Here is a 23,286-nt window from a genome sequence, read left to right on the forward strand (position 1 = left end):
AGGAAGGGCTGTGCAAAGTCACCAGTTTCACTCTTTCCTCCAGAGCTATCTTGGTCCAGTGGCAAGAAATATTATCAGGAAAAGTGGAGATGGCCCCAGATGTTTAAGGCAATTGAGGTTAAGTGACTTGCCCAGGGTCACATAGCTAGTAAGTGGCTGAGGTCAATTTTTTTTTTTTTTTTTTTTTTTTAGGCAATGGGGGTTAAGTGACTTGCCCACGGTCACACAGCTAGTTAGTGTCAAGTGTCTGAGGCAGGATTTGAACTCAGGTACTCCTGAATCCAGGGCCGGTGCTTTAACCACTGCACCATCTAGCTGCCCCTGAGGTCAAATTTGAACTCAGGTCCTCCCAACTTCAGGGCCAGTGCTCTATCCACTGCAACACATAGCTGCCCCAGGGTAAGGCATTAGGGCAAAAAGAAAAGAGGAGAACCTTGATCATGAATTTAACTAAATAATCATCTGAAAAATTGAGAGTAGGCTACTTTTCCCCATTGACCTTAGCTAAATTAGTCAGAATCTCTCAAAACCTTCTGGCTTTCCCTTGGAACAACAAAGTGGTAGCACAGTGTTGTAGAACGAGTCCTGGCTGTGGAGTCTGGAGATCTGATCTTCAACTGCTGTGTGACCTTTGGTTAATCATTTAATCTCTCTAGACATCAGTTTCCTCATTTATAATCTAAGATGGTTGTGTACTAGAACAGGATTTCTTACCCTGGGGTCTCTGAACTTTGTTTTTTAAAAACTATATTCTGATAACTGTTTCAATAGAATTGGTTGCCTTTGTAATTCTATATATTTCATGTTATACATTTAAAAACATTATCCTGAGAAAGTTTCACCAGACTTCCAAAGGAGTCCATGACACACACAAAATTTAGAATCTCTTCATTAGAGGATCCTTTAGGGCCCTTCTGACTTCAAATCTTATTATCTTGTTCAATTTCTATTTACCTGTAGTCAACAAGCCTTTATTAAGTACCTAATACATAGGTCCCAGGAATTGTGCTAATTGCTGGGGTTACAAAGAAAGACAAAAGATAATTCATGCTCCCTCAAGGACAGTCTAATGAGGGAAATAACATGAAAACAACAATATACAAACAAGCTTTATCCAAGTTTATTATATGGAAATAATCAACATAATATATGTACATAGATATAGTCAATATAGGTAGAATATAGATATAGAAATACATAGAGATTAGGCCACTCGGTGGTGCAGTTTATAGAGTGCTAGACGTGGAGTCAAGAACTCATCTTTCTGAGTTCAAATTTGGCCTCAAACACTAGCTGTGTGAACCTAGACAAGTCACTTAACACTGTTTGCCTCACTTTTGTCATCTGTAAAATGAGCTGGAGAAGGAAATGGCAAACCACTCTAGTATCTTTGCCAAGAAAACCCCAGATGGTGTCATGAGGAGTCAGACATGACTGAAAAAGGACTGAACAACAACATTAAATATATCTATAAATATAGATATGGATTAACTCTGGGGAGAGACTAAACGTTCAGATCTTAAAAGTACACCCCAGACTCCAGTCATCATTCATCCACAATAACCCAGGGAGATATAGTCAGACGCAACTAAAATGACTGAACTACATTAACAAAGATACATGATTTCTCCTTCATGGAATGCAAGCTGCTTTAGAGTAGGGGGCAGCTAGGTGGTGTAGTGGATAAAGCACTGACCCTGTAGTCAGGAGGACCTGCATTCAAATCTCACCTACTAGACGTGTGACCCTGAGCAAGGCACTTAAACCCAATTGCCTTAAACATCCAGAGCCATCTCCAGTTGTCCTGATATCTATCTTGCCACTGAACCCAGATGGCTCTGGAGGAGAGAGTGAGGTTGGTGACTTTGCACAGCCCTCCCCTCATTTAATCCAATTCAGTGCAAGTCGTGACATCACCTCCTGATGTCATGATCCTCTTCAAGAATGAAGGACAAGGGGCAGCTAGGTGGCACAGTGGATAGAGCACTGGCCCTGGAGTCAGGAGGACCTGAATTCAAATCTGGCCTCAGACACTGAACACTTACTAGCTGTGTGACCCTGGGCAAGTCACTTAACCTCAATTGCCTCACTAAAAAAAAAAAAAGAATGAAGGACAAAAAAAAAAAAGGAATGAAGGACAAACGACAACTTGAGAACAGGGACTTTGTATCCCCATGGTCTATTGCCAGGGTTCAAGTTGAGGACAAAAACTCAGGTAAGACCCTGGGAGCCCCAAATGCAATGTGTGTTAGATCAAAAATTAGCTTTCTTTTATAGAAATCAAATGATTCTTCTCTTTTGTTCTGAGAGAAAGGCAAAGTCCTTGAGGTCTTTGTAGCATCAGGATTTGACATTTACTAAATGCTTATTGCTTGATTGACAAAACTGTCCTTTGGGATCCTTTGTTAGCTAGGAATCTGGTTGAGGGTGGGAGAGGGGAGACAGAATTAAATCCAGCTCTAGAGGAGATCCCATCCCATCCACACCCTCCAGGACTGAGCTGGTAGCCACACCTGCAAAGCGATCTGGATTTATGTCCTCAGGGCTGAAACAGACTCTCTCTAACCTCTACTATTAGAGAAACTCACAGTCCTTTGCTGTCTTCCCATTCCCTAGGGGGTGGGCATCGTGACTATTCCTACTCCTTCTCCAGCAGCAAGATTAAGTTGCCTGAGAAAATCAAGTGCTTCAGATTTTTTTTTAAAAAGAAAGGGAAGGGGGAAAAAAACAACCCTGTACCTAGGAAAGGTTCTGTGCTCCTGTTAGTGAATGTAAACCAATCCCCTAGTGGAAGGCCAGCCTGCCTTTCTCTCAGAACAAAGGACAAAAATCATTCAATTTCTATAAAAGAAAGGTGACTTTTGATCTGAGATACATTGCATGTGGGGCTCCCGGTGTCTTGTCTGTGCCTTTGTCCTTAAGCTGAAGGCAGCTCCCCCTTATTTTCTAGGAAACAGCTTGCTTTCCTGTCGAGTCAAACTAGCAGCTCTTAACAGAAAGAACGCGTTCCCCATGGGTTAAGGCTCACATGGATACTGCTGTTATTGCCAGTGTACATTTAAAACAGTACATAGGGCCTGCTGGAATATCAGTCCGCCTTTCAAAAGAAAGGGTTATGCAAAGACCATACAAAATGGAGCAGGTTTTAAATGGCAAAGAAGGCCTATGATTAAACTGTAGCCTCAGTACTTAGGAGACTGGCTATTGTTGTTTTCCGCATGGAAGAAGATTATGATCAGCAGTTAGTCTGGTTCCCAGGGTTTATACTTTGGGGAGGGAGGGGAGGTTTATAGTGTGAAAAAGGAGATATGAAAAGAGGAGACTGGGGTGGAATGAGGAGTAGAATGGAGAGAAGGATGCACTGAGTTCAAATCCCTGTTTTGAACAGCCTTTGAGGCTTAACTTGCTGTGTGATCCAGGGTCTCTGTGCCTTATTTTCCTCATCTATAAAATGACAAGGCCGGACTCAATGATCTCTAAGGCCCTTCCAGCTCTAAATCTAGAATTCTATATCCTATTTTGGGCCTTATTTGTAAAACAAGGTGATTGGATTGATGTGGGTGGTGGGTTTAATTGATCAAATTGATCCTGAGGCGTCCCAAAGAATTACAAGACTCTTGGGGCAGCTAGATGGCGCAGTGGATAGAGCACCGGCCCTGGAGTCAGGAGTACCTGAGTTCAAATCCAGCCTCAGACACTTAACACTTACTAGCTGTGTGACCCTGGGCAAGTCACTTAACCCCAATTGCCTCACTAAAAAAAAAACCAAAAAAAACCCCAAAAAAACCAAAGAATTACAAGACTCAATGACTCAATTTCCCAAGTTTTATTGAAAGACTGTGCTGACCACAGGAAGAATCACCCATGGGAGATAGGTGTCTCTAATAGGGGGATGAAAATGGTTATATTTATAGGAAGAAAAAGTAAGTTATCTCCTCATTATCTTAATCTCCTCCTTGTGGGAGGTTCATGGGAGGTCTTATCCTTATTTGGACTTCCTGGGGTCCTAAGACAACCCCCAGAGCTTGGTACCTTTTTCCTTGGAGGTGTGTTTCGGGGGTTTACATGTCATAAGGTGAACCTAAGGACACATTTGGCCTTTTCTGCTCATGTTCCTAAGACATGCTTAAACTTGTCAGACCCAGAGAGTCTCTGTGTTCCTGATATCTCTTTACTTAAGATCTGATTTCTAGGTGTCCTGTCATCTAGGTACATTAATGGCTATTAATGGCTAATGGTTTCTAGTTAAGGTCTGTTGATGGCGAGGGTTGATAGGGACAAACAAAGCCTCTTGGTTATTGTAAGAACACAAACCTTAGTTTCTCTGTTAATCCTTTTAGGTACTATTGATAGTTACTATTGGTAACCCTTTTAGCCTCCTCTGTCAGGATGAAGTGTCCAGGTCTAAATCTATTATTTATGGGATTTAGGTTCAATTCCAGATTTCCCACTAACTAGTTGTGTGAATGTGGACCAGGTCCTCAATCTCTCAAGGCCTTGGTTTCTTCATATGTAAAACGAGGGGTTTGGACCAAAAAATGTATAAGGCCCCTTCTAGCTCTAAAAATCTGGTCATAGGTTTCAGAGTAGGAGGACTCATGTTCCCATTCTGACATAACTACCTAGAACCTGTGTGACCTTGGTAAGTCATCTAACTTCCTATAGGCCTCAGTTTCCTGAGCTATAAAATAAAAAATTTGGACCAGACAACTTTTGAGGTCACTGACAACTTTAAACCTCTGATATGTAATTCTGTGCTCTAGGGTGGAACTAGAATAAATGGTCAGATTCCTAGGCCACATCTCTGTCTGCTATACCAAAGCTTCTTAAACTGTGTGTCTCCACCCCATATGGGGTCACGTAACTGAATGTGGGAGTCACAAAAAGTTTGGCAACAGTAAAAGGTTATCTACATCTATTATATAACTATATATCCAGGATTGTGTAAAAAATTTCTTGGGTGAAAAGGGGTCATGTGGAAAAAGGTTAAGAAGCCCATAGTGGCTCAAATGATCCCTACAGTCTTTTCTGACTTCAAACCCTATGATCCTTGTGAGGGAAAAATCCATCCTCTTCTCAATAATTCTCAGAAACTCAGCAGTGAAGTGACAAAGGCTTTATTTTCTTCTCAGCAGAAGGAGGCACCCTTGTGTGCAGCTAGCGGGTGCCCAAAGAGGGGGCTCACAGGCCCTGTTTTATACCCTAGTCCCTAATGTGAATGGACCCTCCCCTTTTTCATCACTGATGGGGTTACAATCTCCACCCAAAAACTAGCTAATCGGAGCGCAGTATTCCCACCCCTCTTCCTTGTATGGGCATAACTCAGGAGTGGACCTTATACTTCCTTACATGGACACAACTCTGGACCTTATTGAGACCAGGGCTCCTTGAACCTTGTGACCTTGCTAACCTGAGGGGGAGGAGGGGATTTGAGAACTTTGTCCTACAAACAGGTCAGGGGGAGTATGACTGACTGTTATATCCACATTGAGAGGAGACAACTACCCATTTTCTCACAATCCTGGATCATAGATTTCAAGTTTGATGGGAATCTTGAAATCATCTAATTTATTATTATTAATAATAATTATTGGTTATAATAATGATGATGTCACTGGGAAATAGGTGGTAAGAGTCCTTAGGTATTCCTCTTTAAAGAATTACACCCTCTCCACACACAATCTAATTAGAATAAAATAGTCTTTTATTTTGGGCACTAGAGAAAGAGACCAAGAAGGAAGTCAAAGACTTCCCTCGAGGAAGAAAATAACTTAGAGACAACATGATTGTCTGAGACACATTTCTCCTCCAAAGGAAAGGAGGCCAAAACCTTTATAGAGGACAGACTGTGGAGTGACTGGTAAGGTGACCACCTGACTATGGAAAGTTCCCTTTGGGGGTGGGAAAAGCTTTCTGAGAGTCAAGGAGATAGTCCTGACCTCTTGACTTATTTCTGTCTCCTAGCTCAGATAGTAGCCATGCCTAACTGACTTTCTTGCTATAGAATTTAATCTTCCCCTACTTAGGTGTGTCTACTGTCCTGACAGTTAGTTGGCTCAACCCCCATGTCAATAATATTAATAATATCTCAGATTATTAACCTGGGATAGATTTCAAGGGGTCCATTGTGAGAAACCCCATTACAAATTTCTGGGACTCAGCATTGGAGAAGTATCAAAGGTCTTTATTTACATTCTCAAGACAATGGGCAATTCCCTAGTGGAATGGTGATGAAATGTGAGCCTGAGCCCTTTTATCCTTTAACAGGGCTGGCCCCTCCCTTATTCCCCAGTTACAGTCTTTGTGCCAAGACACTGGTGCCCAAAACTAGCCAATCAGAACGCAGTGTGGCCAATGGTGGGGAGGCAACACAGAGACAGCCCTCTAAACTCCTCCCCCACATAACCAGCCTTGGGTCTCCCTCATCATGTGATTCTATTTACTGGGGAGGGGGAGGGGAGGCAACCCCTTTTTAGACTGGGAGGAGCCCAGCCCCATTTGTGGATATTAGCATTTTCAACTTTTGAGGGGGGGCAGCCACATTTCTCACATCTATGAATTTGGATGGGGAAAAATTATATCCTAATTTTAATATAATCAACTTCCTTGAAAATAATTTGTAATGTATTTTTTATGCAATTAAAAGCACTATTCTGAGAAGGAGTCCATAGGCTTTGATCTACAGCCAAAGGAATCCAGGACACAAAAATGTTATATCTAAAGAAACCGAGGGCTAAGTCTTGTCCAAGATCCCATGAGTAGCAAGTTAAGAAAAAATTTGAACCCAGGCTCTCTGACTCGGAACCCAGCATTCTTGCCATGGAATATATGTGATTTAGGTCAGGCTTGACAAACTTTTCTTTGGCTCTGGATGTCAGCCCCTACCTTTAAAAATCAGTTTGTTAAATCCAGCCTCAGACACTTAACACTTACTAGCTGTGTGACCCTGGGCAAGTCATTTAACCCCAATTGCCTCACTAAAAAAAAATCAGTTTGTTGTTGTTTAGTTAATTAATTGTGTCCAACTCTTCATTTGGGGTTTTCTTGGCAAAGATACTGGAGTGGTTTGCCATTTCCTCCACCTCATTTTACAGATGAGGAAACTGAGGCAAACAGGGTTAAGTGACTTGCTCAGGATCACACAGCTACTAAGTGTCTGAAGTCAGATTTGAATTCAGGAAGATGACTGAGTCTTCCTGACTTGAGGTTAGGCTTTCTATCTAATTCTCCTGCTCTGACTTTTTTTTTTTTAAGGTAAGCACTAGCATAAAATAAATCTTTCTTTGATCTCGCCACTCTTTCCAGCTAGTACCCTATCTCACTTTTTCCTTTTACCAGTAAACCTCTCAAAGAAGTCTACACTCCTTGTCTACCTGTCCTTACTATTCATTCACTTTTTAATTCCCTGCAATCTACCCTTTGATCCTACCAATGCTTTTTTTTTTTTAAACAGTACTCAGATTTTATTCAGGGTTCAGCAAATTATGGCTGGAGGGCTAAACTTTTGTATGGCCTGTGAGCTAAGGGTAGTTTTGACATTTTTAAATACAATAAAGCTTTATTTGTACCAATTACTGGTATAGGGAACACCCAGGGAAGAATTTCCCTCTGTACCAGTTCTGCAGCTTATAGTCTTAAAAAGCTACCTTGGGGGCAGCTAGGTGGTGCAGTGGATAGAGCACCGGCCCTGGATTCAGGAGGACCTGAGTTTAAATCCAGCCTCAGACACTTAACATTTACTAGCTCTGTGACCCTGGGCAAGTCACTTAACCCCAATTGCCCCTCCAAAAAAAAAAAGCTACCTTGGACATTGAGAGATCAAGTGACTTGCCTGAGTTTTCAGATAGCCAGAATATATCAGGGACAGAATTTGAACCTAGATTGTCTTCATTCTAAGGCCAGCTCTCTAACCCCTTCACCACGCTGTCTTTCTCCCAGCATACTTCTGAAATTATTTCTTGTCAAGTCAACAGTGTCCTACTAATTGCTAAATCCATGAGCCTCGTTTTCTTTTTGTATCCCCAGCACTTAGCAGCACAGTGTCTGACACATAGTAGTGATGTAGGATGGAATTAGGGTCAAATTGATGGTGTCGTCCCAAAAGAATTACAAGACTCAGTGACTCAGTTTCCCAATTTTTATTACAATACTGTGAGTGACCACAGGGAGAGAACCAGAATAGTGGAAAGGTATCTCTCAAATAAGGAAAGGAAAGACAGTTATGTTTATGGTATGGATAAATTGATTATCAGTCTCATTATAATAATCTCCACCTTGGGGAGGTACAGGGAGGGTTTATCCTAATTTGGAGTTCTGGGGTCCTAAGCCAACCCCCAAGGTGGGTACCTTTTTCTGTGGAGGTGTGTTTGGGGGGTTTACACTAATAAGGTGAATCTGGGGACAAATTTGGCCTTTTCTGCACGTGTCTCTTTCTGGTTCCCATAGCTAATTTGAAAACATCTTCATTTTTCATTAGAATTTCTATACCCTGTCTTGTGTCTCATTGTTATATGACCTGACCCTTTATGGTGCCATTATGAGTACTGATCACTGTGGGTACGATAACCTAGCATCCTGACTTGTAAGTTATCCATTAACTGGGGTCTGACTCCCTTTTGGAGCTAATATCTGAATTAGAGCTTGGATCTTAGGTTTTTCTATTAACCCCCTTTTTTGCCTCCTACATCAGTAGGTGCTTAATAATTATTTTTTATTGGTTTATTGGTTGTCTCAGATGTGAGGTAGGTGGGTAGGGATTTGAATAAGAGATAGGTTCTACCAGCTTAGAGTTGAAATGATACTAGCAGAACTTAAGCAAGAGGCATGATAAGATGCTGTTGTTCAGTTGTCACTGGGAAGGAGAAATTGGTGTTGGGGTTCTTAGGTATTCCTCTTTAAAAGAATTACACCCTCGGGGGCAGCTAGGTAGTGCAATGGATAAAGCACTGGCCCTGGATTCAGGAGTACCTGAGTTCAAATCCGGTCTCAGACACTTTACACTTACTAGCTGTGTGACCCTGGGCAAGTCACCCCCATGGCCCTGGAAAAAAAATAAAAGAATTACACCCTCTCACACACAAATCCAATTACAATAAAATTATCTTTTTTTAGGAGCTAATGAAAGTTGACCCTGAGAGAAGTCAAGGATTTTTTTCAAGGGGAGAAAGTGGTTTAGAGATCACATGATTTTCTGAAACACATTTCTCCTCGAACAGAAGAAAAGCCAAAGTTTTTATATATGGTAGATGGAGCAATCATCTAAGAGTGGAATGTCCCTTATTGGGGGTTGGGTTGTGAGAAGTCGGGTGATGGGTAGTTGTTCTGATTTCTGGAGTTATCTCTGTCTCCTGACATCAACCAGGCAGTAGCCATACCTAATAGGCTTATCTCAAGGTGGGTCTGTCCTTCAGTTTAGCTGCCTAATTTAAACTTTAATAGTCCCAACCCCATAACAGTTGTGTTCCACTCTTCTTGCCCCCATTTAGGGTTTTCTTGGCAAAGATACTGGAATGGTTTGCCATTTCCTTCTCCAGTTCATTTTACAGATGAGGAAACTGAGGCAAATAGGGTTAAATGATTTGCCCAGGGTCACATAGTGACATGGGGGTTAGGACATATCAAGGAATTAAGGGACTATTAAAGTTTAAACTGGCCAGCTAGCTATCAGGGCAGACACACCCAAGAAGTAGGGGGAGATTAAACTCTATAGCAGGAAAGTCAGTTAGGCATGGCTACTACCTGAACTAGGAGACAGAGATAACTCCAGAGGTCAGGACTATCATTCCAAAAGAAAATCCCCCTGACTCTCAGGAATCTTTCCCCACCCCACCCCCAAAAGGAACTTCCCATTGTCAGGTGGTCACCCCATCTCTCCTCTATAAAAGCTTTGGCCTTTCTTCCATTTGAAAAAAAAAAAAAAAGAAGAAGAAGAAATCTCTAAGCTGTTAAGGTGAAGTCTTTGACTTCTCTCTTGGTTACTTTCTCTAGTGCCCAAATAAAAAACAATTTTACTTTAATTGGACTGTGTGCCAGAGTTATAATTCTTTAAAGATGAATACCTAAGAACCCACTATCTATTTTCCAGAGACATATAGCTAGTAAGTGTCTGAGCCCAGATTTGAACTCACAAAGATGACTCCAAGCCCAGTACTCTATCCACTGCACCACCTAGTCATAATTAGATGAGCAGGTAACAAAACCAGGAAAAAGTCACCAGCAAAACTAAAGCAAAGGAATGGGATGTTGGGGGTGTGGCTGGAAAACCAGATTAGTGGAAAGTTGAGTCTTAGGTCAGAAGCCAGAGGTCAAAATTGGAGGTTCTTCTAGGCCCTAAAGGGTCCAGTCATATCACAGCAGGTGCTGGAGCCCCCAGTAAGCTTCTGTGTCCTCATACGCACAAAAAGTTTTTCACATCCATGTGATATGGTCCCTAGGTATATTGGGAATGAAGTAGGAGTAGGTTAATCTTTCTGCTGACTGGCTGGAGTCAGAGTTCTACAAGTCTCTGACATCAGTTTTTGTCAGATTCTTTGCCTGGCCTGGAGCCCTGAAAGCTGAGTTTTGAAAGGGGACCTTGACATACATTTTCAGTGTTCCTGAGGCAGCTAGGTGAAGCAGGAGATAGAGCACTAGGCTCTGGACTCAGGATGTTCACATCTGACCTCATATATTACTAGTTGTGTGGTCCTGGGCAAATCACTTAACCTCTTTCTAACTCTGTTTCCTCAACTGTAAATGAGGATAATAAATAGTATCTACCTTCTAGGGTTATGAAGATCAAATGAGATATTTTTATTTTATTTTTAATTTTTAAAAATTTTTTGCAGGGCAACAAGGGTCAAGTGACTTCCCCAAGGTCACACAGTGTAAGTAAGTGTCAAGTGTCTGAGGTCAGATTTGAACTGAGGTGCTCCTGAATCCAGGGCTGGTGCTTTATCCACTATGCCACCTAGCTGCCCCCACAAATGAGATATTTTTAAAGTGCTTAGCATAGGACCACAGGTCGTGCTTAATATATGCTTGTTTTTTTCCAACTTAACCTTTGTCTTCCTTGGTTTCCTCATCTCTAAAATGAGCATAATAATAATACCTACCTCACAGGGCTGGTGTGAGGAACAAATGAGATAATATTTGGAAAGCACTTTGCAAACCTTAAAATGATATAAAATGCTAGTTATTATTAATTATTATAATTATTATTCATCTTTGACTCTCTTCTAAACCATTTGACACAGGCAACCATCTCTTCCTTCTACATATTCTCCCCTCCCTTTGCTATGGGAAACACTGGTATTTCCTGGTTTTCTTCCTTCTTCTCCAATGGCTGCTCCCCAGATCGGTGCCCTTAACAATCTTAGCCTTGAACTAAATTATATTCTCAACTGATGTGTGGCTACCTGCTATGGCCTAGTTCCTAGTATAGTATCCTCTTATGTTATCATGTGATATAAGTATGGGGCCATTATATTCTTCCTTAGACAGATCATTTCAAATTAATTACCTTTGCTCTTGTTAAAAAATCTCTGTAGACTGGCATTCCCTCTAATGGAGGAGGAGGAGAAAAGCATCCTTTTTGCATTTAGATCTCTAGACAAAAATCTGAGTAGTTTAGGGGCACCCCCTTTGCGGAACAGGTCAATTTTAAATGAAGAAGGTCCAACCCAATTAACAACAGAAAGCTCTATTCTCAATCAAATACAATGACTCAATCCTGCTCCCTTTTCTCAAAATCTCTCATTCTAGAGGAACTGAAGGCAGGATGGTGGGGTATTATTATATTATCAATGAATAGTTTGTGATATTGCCAAATGTAACTAGAAAGGTAGGCTCAGAAAAAGAAAATGTCTCTGCCAAAAGAGGTCATCCAAGGGTAGCATGGGAAAAAGCTAATATGTGAGACTACTGGGGAATTAATAAAGGAAAAAAGTATTTATTAATTGCTTATTTCATGCCAAGCATTGTGCCGAGTGCTGGGGTTACATATACAAAGATAATTCCTGAAGGAAAAATCAAAGAATCACCAAATAAGTGAGTCAGGATTGAGAAACATTAGGTTGAATTATTGAGATTCAGGAAGACTGATCACTGGGCACACTTGGCAGTTGCATTTGGAGACAGGATTGCTGTTCACCTTGTAGGCAAGGAATAGCAGACTTTGCAATTGAGATGGTTGGACCAAAGGGATGACTGCCAGCCACAGCAAGACTTAGTCTTCCATGAGTTAGGGCCAGAGGAATTAATTGGTGCTTAGGATACAACCACTAGTTCTCTAATCTACAATGAGATTTAAAGGGCCAAAATTTGTTCAGTAGAGGTCAGTCCAGAGCCGCAGGCCCTGGTAGCTATTGGAAATCCCATTGTTCGGTGAGATGGAGAGGATGGTGTTGCTTTACTTCCTTCTCGTTCATTCCTTATCCCTGAGAGGGGTACAGGACATACAACCCCTTCCTTAATCCTTTCCATGATGACTTATGGAAGCAGATATTGGTTCAGAACAGTACAGCCTCCTGTCATGGGGTGCAGAGCACCCCAGAAGTTCCTGGGGCGCATCAAGGAAGCTTCTCCTTGAGAAACTAAACCAGAGGACAGATAACGCCTAGAGAGATAAACTGAACCAAATCCGACTGAGCTAGTTTGGGATTCTTACCCTTCATTCTGGTCTCCCTTACCCTGGTGCTCTGGCCTTTGCATTCTGAAGAGGGATCTGTAGCCACCCCTCACCCAATTCCCCCAGCTACCACCAGTGGGGGATGGTCCTCTCTCACTAAAGGAACTTTTCACGGGCAGATGGTCCACCCCCATCAGTCCTCTATAAAAGTACCTTCCAGTCTCCTGTTCGGGGAGATTTGGTACCTCTGAGCCATGTGCTTTATGCCAATCTCCCCATGAAAATCCAAGGATTTCTTTCATGGTTTCCCTCCCCCCACCCTTCCCTTCCCTTGCTCCTAAATAAACTACCACCTTATTCTAACTACGTTTTGTGTGCAAGAGGGTGTAATTCTTTAAAGAGGAATTCCTTAGAACCCCAACTCCGTACCCCATTTTCCCACCATATCACTCCCTAAACACCCCAGAGATCGAGGAAAGTAAGTGGGAGATAGCTCGAGTTGGAGGGCTCTGTGTAAGAGAGCTTGACATTTTCCTTTTATTTTCTGTGTGTGTATAAACTACAAGTATAAACTACTTGACTACAGTAAATTCAAGCCAGAGTGCCTGAGTTTGAGAATATGGAGTTTCTTGACTGAGAAAGGAAACTCTGAATATAGGGTTGTTATAGTGGGAAAAATGGGGTACGGGTTGGGGTTCTTAGGAATTCCTCTTTAAAGAATTACACCCTCTTGCACACAAAACTTAGAACAAGGTGATAGTTTATTGAGGAGCAAGGGAAGGGAAGGGTGGGGGGAGGGAAACCATGAAAGAAATCCTTAGACTTTTCATGGGGAGATTTGGCATAAAGCACATGGCTCAGAGGTACCAAATCTCCTCGAACAGGAGACCAGAAGGTACTTTTATAGAGGACTGATGGGGGTGGACCATCTGCCCGTGAAAAGTTCCTTTAGTGAGAGAGGACCATCCCCCACTGGTGGTAGCTGGGGGAATTGGGTGAGGAGTGGAGGACCATCCCCCACTAGTAGTGACTAGAGGAATTGGGTGAGGGGTGGCTACGGATCCCTCTTCAGAACACAAAGGCCGAAGCCACACCCAAACTTATCTCCCCAGGATAAGGGAGACCGGAATGAAGGGTAGGAATCCCAAGCTAGCTCAGTCCGATTTGGTTCCTCTAGGCCTTATCTGTCCTCTGGTTTAGTTTCTCAAGGAGAAGATTCCTCGGTGTGCCCCAGAGAAATTCTGGGGTGCTCTGCGCCCCATGACAGGGTGGAGACTCATGAGTCATACATTTTCCATTTTATTCATTATAAACAATATTTCATGTTTTTCCCTAATTTAAAATTTTTAACCCAGACAATAGGTATTTTTGAAGCTACATGTCTTGGTGGTAGTGCTGAAATCTAGGCATTTGCCTGATGTTATGGTGGGAAAATGGGGTACGGGTTGGGGTTCTTAGGAATTCCTCTTTAAAGAATTACACCCTCTTGCACACAAAACGTAGTTAGAATAAGGTGATAGTTTATTTAGGAGCAAGGGAAGGGAAGGGTGGGGGGAGGGAAACCATGAAAGAAATCCTTGGACTTTTCATGGGGAGATTTGGCATAAAACACAAGGCTCAGAGGTACCAAATCTGGAACAGGAGACTGGAAGGTACTTTTATAGAGGACTGATGGGGGGAGGGGTGACCATCTGCCCATGAAAAGTTCCTTTAGTGAGAGAGGACCATCCCCCACTGGTGGTAGCTGGGGGAATTGGGTGAGGAGTGGAGGACCATCCCCCACTGGTAGTGACTAGAGGAATAGGGTGAGGGGTGGCTACGGATGCCTCTTCAGGACATAAAGGCCGCAGCCACACCCAAATTTATCTCCCCTGGGTAAGGGAGACCAGAATGAAGGGTAGGAATCCCAAGCTAGCTCAGTCGGATTTGGTTCAGTTTATCTCTCTGTCCTCTGGTTTAGTTTCTCAAGGAGAAGATTCCTCGGTGTGCCCCAGAGAAATTCTGGGGTGCTCTGCACCCCATGACATTACTGAGGATCTTCTGGAGGCCAATGGGGACACTTCTGCATTTGGGGATGTATAAGAAATGCATTGTAGAGGAACTGAGGTGATACCTGGAATGATGGTTGTGGAAAAAAATGGGCTCCTCTCAAGTTGATTGGAGCTATCCAGGAAGACAATTACAGGTGATTTAATGTCTGGGGAGTGGACCCAGGTTCTGCTGTAAGAGATTAGAATAGAAGCAGGTACTCAAATGCTAATATCCACAAATGGGGGTTAATTCAAATAGAGGGCTTCTCAAGGAAAGTTCCCACAGAAGAATCTATGTGGAGGGGCAGAGATGCTGTGTTTGATTGTAACCCTAGGGGGAAGGGTCAATCACAGATAGGGATGGGAAGAGATAAAAGGCCTTCGAGCCTCCAGCTTGAGGTTTGCTCCACTAGGGGGCGGCCGGTTCTCTGGAGAATGAAGATAAAGGAGGCTTTGACACATCACTAAAGCTGAGTATTGGAGTTCCATTTCTCACCATGGTTCAAAGAGATCACCCCATGGTGGTGCTTATGTTACTCCCTGGCTGGATAATTGGTATAATGACACATTGCCTTTCTATAGGCTTAAGGAAGGCAACACAAGAACCAATTTGGACTGCTTATGATGGAAGAGGCTAAAAGGGTTAACAGAGAAACTTAGGTTTGTGTTCTTACAGTAACCAAGAGGGTTTGTCCCTATCAACTAATACTATCAACAGAAACAGTAACCAGGGACCATTAACTATTAATAGCTGTTATGGGCCCAGAGCACCCCAGAAGTTCTCTGGGCTACATCAAGGAACCTTCTCCTTGAGAAACTAAACCAGAGGACAGATAACGCCTAGAGAGATAAACTGAACCAAATCCGACTGAGCTAGCTTCAGATTCCTACCCTTACCCTGGGGAGATAAATTTGGGTGTGGCTGTGGCTTTTGTGACCTGAAGAGAGGTCTGTGGCCACCCCTCACCCTCTAGTCACAACCAGTGGGGGATGGTCCTACACTCCTCACCCAATTCCCCCAGCTACCACCAGTGGGGGATGGTCCTCCCTCACTAAAGGAACTTTTCATGGGCAGATGGTCCACCCCCATCAGTCCTCTATAAAAGTACCTTCCAGTCTCCTGTTCGGGGAGATTTGGTACCTCTGAGCCATGTGTTTTGTGCCTATCTTCCCATGAGAAGTCCAAGGATTTCTTTCATGGTTTCCCTCCCCCCACCCTTCCCTTCCCTTGCTCCTAAATAAACTACCACCCTATTCTAACTACTTTTGTGTGCAAGAGTGTGTAATTCTTTAAAGAGGAATTCCCAAGAACCCCAACCCCAACCCCTAACCAACCTGTACCCCATTTTCCCCCATATCAAGAAGCTAAACCAAAGGACAGACACACCTAAAGAGATAAGTGAAACTGGATTGGACTGAGCTAGTTTCAGGACCTCCACCCTTCATTCTAGTCTCCCTTACCCCTGGGGAGATAAAATTGGGTGTGGCTGATTCCTTTGTGTCCTGAGGAGATGGCTTGAGAGATCTGCAGCCACCCCAAATTAGGATAAAACCTCTCAAGTACCTCCTTAAGGAGGAGATTAAGATAATGAGGAGATAAACTACTTTTTATAAATATAACCATTTCCATCTCCCAAACTGAGACATTTATCTGCTTGGTGTCTCTCTGGGGCCTCATAGTCTTTTAATAAAACTGGAAACTGAGTCACTGAGTCTTGTAATTCTTTGGGACGCCTCACAATTAATTTAATCAATTAAATCTATGCCCCACATCACATATTACTTCTATACTACAAATAGCACAGGGTATACACGCAAAGATTCATACATAGCCCATAGGTATTACACATTCTCCTTAGATCCAATGATTTTATTAGATCTTTTCTCTTTGACAGGAGGTACTGAGTCTGCATGAGGACCTTGGGGACCAGGTTGGGAGAGACCACTAGAAGGAGAGGAATAGAGATGAAGTAGAAATGGGGAAAGGACATCAAAGATTTACAATATAAACTTCCTAATTATGCTTGTGGGAAACTCTTCTCCAACACTGGATGGCAGGGAAAGGAAGTTCAGTGCAATAACAGATGGATATGAGTCAATGGCAGACAAAAAAAGGTTACAATGAGAAGTACTATTCCAAGGGCCCCTCCCTCCTTCTGATGGGAGAGGGTGGAGGGTGGTCATTAGATACCTCCTCCCTGATCTTCCACAGTATAAGGAAGGCTTTCTGGGAATTCATATCATAATTCCCTACCCTGCTACTTTCCTGGATTTCATGATCTCCAGAAACTCATCATTTTGTAAGATGAAATCATCTCTGAAATTCGCTCTTCCTCCCCAGCTACAGAACCTCATCACGTCCCTGTTCTATGTGTCATCTTTCCCTTGTGAGCTCCTTGAGAGCAGAGACTGTCTTTTGCCTTTCTTTGTATCCCCTGCACTTAGCACAATTCCTGGCACATAGTAGGCACTTAAGAATGTTCATTTACTCTGACACTCTTCTAGAAATAAGAAAGTAATAGTCCCCTTCTACACCGCTCTGGTTCAACCATATATTGGAGTATCATATTCAGTTCTGCTTGCCCCCATTTAAGAAAGACTGACAAACTAACAAACATCCCGAGGAAGACAACCAGGATAGCAAAGAGCCTTGCACTGATCTCATGTGAACATTGATCTCATGGTGACAAAACTGGGGAATTTCAATTAGTTAACAAACATTTATTAAGTGCCTATTATATATCCAAAACTGTGATAAGTGCCCGAAGAAAAGAAGATTCAGGAGGGACATAATAATAGGAAGTCTTTCTTGATCACACTTAATTCTATCTCCAATTAATCCTGTCTACAACTTGTTATACATAGCTGTTTGGATATTGTCTCCCCACCCCACCCCACTTGAGAGTGTAAACTCCTAGAGGGCAGGGTCTGACCTTTTACCTTTTTGTATCCCCAGCATTTAGCACAGTGCATAGCACATAGCAAGTGCTTTATAAAGTTTGCTGACAGTGATATGGAGGAAGGATTAGATTTCATTTTTTCTGTTTGGTCCCAGAGAGCAGAATCAGGGTCATTGGGTAGAATTTGCAAAGAATGCAACAGGTTTAAAGCCAGGAGAAATGACCCCACAAGCCAACCTGTCCAAAAGTGGATTGGGCTGCCTCGAGTGGTAGCAGTTCCCCTACCTTGGGGGGCTTCAAGTAGAGGCTGGACGATAACTTGGTGAGTCTGTTATAGTGGGGGTTCCTTTCAAACATGGGTTAGATTGGATGACTACCATGGTCCCTTCCAACTTTCGTACTCTGTGATCCTTTGAATCTATGATCTATGATGAACCCAGAACCCAGGCTTCAGGTTTCTAGGCCTATCCCTTCTTTCCACCAGAGAACATGAATATGTGACCTCTAAGGTCCTTTCCAATTCTAAATACTACAAGTCTACATATCAGAGGAGCCTGGAAGGAAAGATTCAGAGCTGGAAAGGAATTTAGAGATTATCTGGTCCAATCGCCTCATTTTTATATTTAAAGAATCTAAGGCCCAGAGAACTCAAGTGACTTGCCCAAAGTCACACAGGAAGTAAGTTATAGAGAAGAGATCTGAACCTAGCAGCCCTTACTTCAAAGCCAGTTCTCTTTCCACTGGACAGATGTGATCTAGGTCAGGCCTTGACAGGTTTTCTTTGGAGCTAGATATCAGCTTCCAAATTTAAAAGCCAGGAGAAATGTTCAAGTTTTCAATGAATGAAAAATAAAGGCAGACAGAGCATGGAAACCACTTGTTATCACAAGAAATTTGCTCCCATTCTCACATCTAGAGTAGATTTAGGGTCATTGACCAGGTATGGATGTCTGAACAAAGTCCCTCCCAACTCTAAATTTCTGAGATTCACAGGAAAGAGAAAGAAATGGAGGGAGGGAGGGAGGGAGGGAGAGAGAGAGAGAGAGAGAGAGAGAGAGAGAGAGAGAGAGAGAGAGAGAGAGAGAAATGGAGAGGGAGAGAGAGGGAGGAAGACAGAGAGACAGAAAGACAAAGAGAGACTCTGTGTGTGTGTGTGTGTGTGTGTGTGTGTGTGTGTGTGTGTGCATATTGCTGAGCTATTTGTATTATTTGTATCCTTGGGATTCGATAGAATGAGTATTCAGTCTGGAATAAATATATATTTGGCTTAATGATTCTGACGTTACATGATTTCAGAGTACTCTGCACCATTCATGTGTCCCAGTTTGTCACGAAAAATATTGTAGCTTAATGTTAACAAAGCAGAAATGGTTGGGGAAGGGGGGGGGCAGTTCAGGCACGAGGACTGATTAGGCCGTAAAAATGCTATGGCATTAAGGTTCTGAGTAAGATTAACCGCAGAGGTGGAGAGAGAGCTTGCTGAAATGCAAGCTGGACTTCCTTCAGGGGCTCAGATAGCAAAGAACAGCTTTGGAGGGAGAGTGCTTTGAGTCTACATTGGGGTGGTCAGCTATTCCCCTTTCCTGTTTGAGAGCTCTGCAACTGGAGTTTCTTGGGAGCCCCTAAGATATTTTCTGCAGCTGGTTTGTGCAGCTGAAGAGGAAAAGATTGACATAGTTTTCAATTATGAGATGGGGGATGGTCAATGGGAGCAAAGTGACAAAAATATTTCATAGAATCACAGAATTTTGGATCTGAAAAATACATCATCCAGCTTTCTCCCTTTAGAGATTGCGTACAGAAGCCTTGTGACTTGCTGTAGGTCACACAGCGAATTAGAGGCAGAAACAGGAGTAGATCCCTAACTCCCTGGCTCTTGATCTGGTCTTCTTTCCACTATATTTTATCATAGAGCTGTAATTAGAATTATCCTCCCCTCTCCACCAGGACAAAAAACATTTGAGGAAGGGTGGTAGCAATCATCAGTAAGAAAAAGGACAGTTGTACTAGAGACCGGAAGAAGGTGGTTAGACCCTTACCAATGAAAAGGTTGTGAGAGGAGGCAAGACTCCTTGAGATAGAACTCTGTGAGGAAGGGATCAAGGAACAGTTACACAATGAGGTGGCACTGGCTGGCAAGGGACTCAGGCAGGGCACAGGAAAAGTGGTGGCAACAAAGGACGAAATATGCCGTTCTTCATAAAAACCCAGCACCCCCAGACCCAACCCCATTTAGATGCCCTAGGTCAAAGCCCCATTTGCCTTGTGCTAGTTCTGCTGTACTGACAAATCATCCAATAATACCAGTTTCCTTCTCCCCAAGGGTTGACCAGTATTGTAAATAGATTATAATATAAATGGGACTATCATCTCCTCTTTCCTCCCATGCTAGAAAAGAATGAATGAGAATACAGTAGGAGATATTTATGAAGAACTTTAAACTTTACCAAGTATCTGAGGTGTTATCTCATATATTATATATTATTATACCAATTTTTTAGATGAGGAAATTGAGGCTTAAAAGTTAAATGCCTCCCATAAGGTGATACAATTAGTGGCTATGCTAGGATTTGAACTATGTCTTCTCACTCTAGGGACAGGTAGGTGGCACAGTGGATAATGTTCCTGGAGTCAGGAAGACTCATCTTCCTGAGTTCAAATCCATCCTCAGACACTTACTAGCTATGTGACGCCAGACAAGTCAACTAACCCTCCATGCCTCAGTTTCTTCATCTGTAAAATAAGATGGAGAAGGAAATGGCAAACTACTCCAGTGTCTTTGCCAAGAAAATCACAAATGGGGTCATGAAGAGTCAGACACAACCAAAACCACTGAACAGCAACAGCAACTTCTGACTTTAGATATTATCATTCTAGTACATTGTAATTGCCTTGAGGACAAAAGGAAGCTTTGGTAGGAAAGTCAAAGTCAAAGAAAGACAAGATAGAGACTCAGAATTAGATCAGTTGAGACTTGGCCTAATAATCAAGGCTACTATTTCTCATTTGACCTCTGGAATAGTGAGCATCACTCCTTAAAGCACTTAGCAGGGTACCTTGTACATAGTAGGTGCTATATAAATACTTATTCCCTTCTCTTCTCCCCTTATCTCCTGACCATTTGCCAACAATGTGGAAATAGCCACCCCAATACCTAAACTTGAGAGCCAATTTATACTACATGAAGAGAAAAGACATCTCATGTCATTCATTTTTCTATAAATGCCATTGTCTGGAAAAGAGTAAACCAGGATAAAATGAAAAGAAGTTATCTGAACTGGAAAAAAATTTGTCTTTACTTATAAAGTTGCCCATCACTCTCACTTCAGATAACTGGTGTCTGATCCACCATGGGACCAGAGAAATAAAAAACAGAAAGCTCAGTGTGTCCAAGAGCTCTGTAGAAACAGCTGTATTGTGCCTTCATTGGAAACAGGAAGAGGTCTGCTGTCAGTTAGAGATCAAGGTGACAAACGAAACAAAGACATCTGATTTTTAATATTCCTACTGTCCTGTGAAAGCCCTAGGCCATCAGAAACACCTGGATAGTGAGGGGAGGGAGCAGGGCACTGTCAAGCCTTGCTTAGCTTAGGAAGGAATATCCCTCTCTCAGCTTGCAAACCAAATCATTGATTTGGGCAGATCTCAGCATTTAAATGCCCATCACTGGAGAGCTCTGGGCTCATTCATTCAATCACCACTAATTGAGGGGCCACCATGCACAAGGCATTCTGCTAATTATTGCTTTATATCTAAACCAGCTTTCCTTTGAGCTGTCTTGTGGTACAGCAGAAAGAATCAAGAATTTAGAATCACAGAGCCAAAGATCAAATCTTCACTCTGCCACTTTCTACCTGGGAGACCTTTAACAATTAATTTTCATTCCTTCTCATGTCTACCCTTGTGAAATAAGAAGATTAGACTAACTGACCTCGAAGAAGCCTTCCTATTCTAAATCTGATCCTCGACAGGTCAAGGAAAAATGATCTTGGCTCCAACTGGACTTTGAGTAGGACCACATGGCAGCCTCCCCCTTCCACTGTCCCTTAATTTGATTTAAGTAGGAAATTCCCTTTCCTATACAAGTTCAGTCTAATTCACCTTCTTTCCCAAGACTCCAGGAGGAAACCATGAATGGTTTCATGGTACCTACAGCCTTCCCCAATGTTTCATGCCTGATGGCACCATTACAATAGATTTCTCTGCCTTCAAAGGTCACAAAAACAATAATAACCCCTTCTCCAATCTGCCTTGGGCCAATGTTTTGCTGTTGTTACTATTGTCTCTCTGCACCATGGGGAATCGACACTCTTAGAGACTGGAGGCAAGATTTGGGGAGGGAGAGGGAGCAGCCCAAGCCTAGATATGGTCTCAAAACAACTAAAATTCCTTTATCAGGTTTCAGTATCAATTTGGAAATGGAAAAAGGTAATTGAAGAGTGGAGGGGGGAGGAGGTGGAACTTCCATTGTCTAAAGGATAACCCTCACCTCCTCCAATTCCCTGAGTGCCCAGGTCCCATCCCCCAAACCCGAGGCCATTTTTTCCAGTGGGCAAGTAAATCAAAGGAGGAAGCTGTCTGGTTCTGCCCTTACAAGGCTAACTTGAGTTACCTGGCCCTGAAACTTTAGCAGTGCTGAAACTGGAGAATCGGTGCTTTAAAAAAAAAATGCACTGGGATGATAACCAGCCCCTGTAGCTTCAATGGAGGGAAGGGGCTGATGATCCTTACACCTTTTGCAAATTGCAATCACTGGAACGTTCTGGCTTGTTTGTTCATTATTTGATTCTATACAGATAAAAGGGAGAGTCTGCATTATTCACTAAGCTGTGTACCCAGCTTGTAAGCCAGCTGCCCTGATAGATGAAAAGGTTCTAGTCAGATCAGCTATACAACAGAGCCAGTTCCCTCTTTTTACTGCAGCAAGGCTGGAAAATTGCCCAGTTGTTATTTTATCCCTTTCTAGAGGCCCCTGGCTCCCCACATAAATTTTCTCTTCTTTTCATCAGGGCCTGCCAGCTTTGAAGAGCATCCTACATTGTATAAGTCCGGGCCGAAGAGGAGAAAACGTCCCCCACCTTTCTTCCTTACTTCCTTTGCTTATTGTTTTGCCCCTCACCCTGAAGGCAACCTTCCTTTTACAGCCTCTCAGTATCCCATGATAGAGTTCTCGGTCATGATGTAGTGGAACGAGTTTTTGATTTGGAATCAGAAGTCCTAGGCTCTGCCTCTTACTACCTGTGTGACCTCAGGCAGGTCACTCAACCCCTCTGGGCCTCAGCTTCCTCATCTCTAAAATGAGGGTGTTGGAGCAGGTCAATCCATCAGCACGCACTTATTAAACACCTGCTCTGAGCCAGATGCCGCACTAGATACTGGGATTCAAAGAAAAAAATATCTAGTACTCACCCTCTAGGAGTTTACATTCTTTTTTTTTTTAATTTTTAAAATTTTTTTGTGAGGCAATTGGGGTTAAGTGACTTGCCCAGGGTCACACAGCCAGTAAGTGTTAAGTGTTAAGTGTCTGAGGTCAAATTTGAACTCAGGTACTCCTGACTCCAGGGCCAGTGCTCTATCGACTGCGCCATCTAGCTGCCCCTAGGAGTTTACATTCTATCAGGGAAAGCGTATAATACATAGATGCACAATTTCTATATACTTGGAAGTGAGGTCTACTGGGAAACATTAAGCAACTTAGAGAGATCAGCAAAGAGGTGACATGGGAACAGAGCTTTGAAAGAACTTGGGA

Source organism: Dromiciops gliroides, chromosome 1 (genome assembly GCF_019393635.1).
Source record: "Dromiciops gliroides isolate mDroGli1 chromosome 1, mDroGli1.pri, whole genome shotgun sequence".
In the NCBI taxonomy this organism is placed as follows: domain Eukaryota; kingdom Metazoa; phylum Chordata; class Mammalia; order Microbiotheria; family Microbiotheriidae; genus Dromiciops; species Dromiciops gliroides.